Here is a 1,604-nt window from a genome sequence, read left to right as displayed (position 1 = left end):
GCGGGAGGGGCACAGTGCGCACGCGCGCACCGTCCGATGGGCGGGCGGGACTGGAGGCCACGCCCCGAGTAGTCCCGCCGCCGCGGTGGAGCAGCGCCCCCTGGCGGCTCCCGGCCCACTAGGTTTAGGGCCAGTACCGGCGCTCGGTCAAGGCACGCGGTCTGAAACCGCTCAGTTCATTTCCGTCGCTCAGTCGTGGACGTCTTTGCGACCACATGGACTGCAGCACGCCAAGCTTCCCTGTCTATCTCCAACTCCCGGAGCTTGCTCAAACTCACGTCCATCGAGTTGGTGATGCCATCAACCATCTCCTCCTCTGTCGTCCCCAGACCCTGCTGCTGCTAGGGTTTTTTCCCACCCCCAGTGGAAGCTGAGGTTTGGGGAGGTCAGGTCACCTGTTGCCCCAGGAGTTCACAGCAAAGGCGGAAGCCGGGAGGGAGAAGAGACCCCACTAGGGGCTCAGCGCCGGCAGCTGGAGTTGAACCCAGGGCGGGGAAGGGGCAGCCGTTTCAGCCCAGCACTTGCAAGCGATGGATTAGGGTGACTAACTGCTCAAGCCTCGCTTTTCTTGCTGCAAAATGAGGTCCTGGCTCACAAGTTAAGGATGCTAAGATACCACGCAGGCCACCTTAAGTTTGCTTTGCTAGAAGTTATTATAAAAACTCTCAGATTGGACTTTCAAAGGCCTCCATTATTTGTTATCCCAGGTGAGAAACATAATGTATATTTTATGAGCGAATTTCTGTTTGTGAGCCTGCTAGAAAGAGGCCTTCCTGACTGCCTATAAGGCACGGAGTGCGAAACCCTGGTAGTGTTCTGTAGGCATTCGCTCCAGGAGGTCGACCCATGTTCCCTAGAAGTGACTCACTCCCGTTAATGAGCCACCCTCTTGGTGTGGCCATTTACAAGGCCTCTTGCACACAGCAAATTTCTCCAATTCTGTCTTGGTAAAAAGATAGACTCTAACTGAACTTGTGCATGTACATCTATGCTGCTGTGAAGAGTAAGACTCAGTAAAAGTCTCAGTGTGAGAATCAGGGATGCAAGTTGGTGGGAAGCAAGTGTTATTTACAGATTGATTCCATTTTTTGGCTGATTCGGGTCTTCATTGCAGCCGGAGGGTTTCCATTGCCCTGTGGCATGTGGGATCTTAGTTCCCCAGCCAGGGATTGAACCTGCGCCCCTTGCTTGGAAGCACAGTGTTAACCACTGGACCATCAGGGAAGGCTCTGCTAGTATAACTTTGTAGTAAGTTTTGTAATTGGGAAGTGTGAGAGATTCCTGAAACTTTATTCTTTTTTTTAGTGCTTTTAAAATGTTATTGCGTGTATGTATATTATATGAAATATATGACTACGTATTTTTACATTATCTTGTAAATCCCGACCAAGGGATCGAGCCCCAGTCTCCTACATTGCAGGCATATTCTTTATTATCTGAGCCACCGGGGAAGCCCATATGTATATACATACATACACACACACATACATATATGCTTTTGAAATAAAATGCTTTTTTCTTCCAGTTTTATTGAGATGTAACTGATGCTGCACTGTGTAAGTTTAAGGTGTGCAGCATGATTAGACTCACATACATCATAAAAT

Source organism: Bos grunniens, chromosome 14, assembly GCF_055505025.1.
Source record: "Bos grunniens cultivar Pamir isolate PY7600 chromosome 14, Bosgru_T2T1.0, whole genome shotgun sequence".
Classification (NCBI taxonomy): Eukaryota; Metazoa; Chordata; class Mammalia; order Artiodactyla; family Bovidae; genus Bos; species Bos grunniens.
This window is presented reverse-complemented; position numbering follows the sequence as displayed.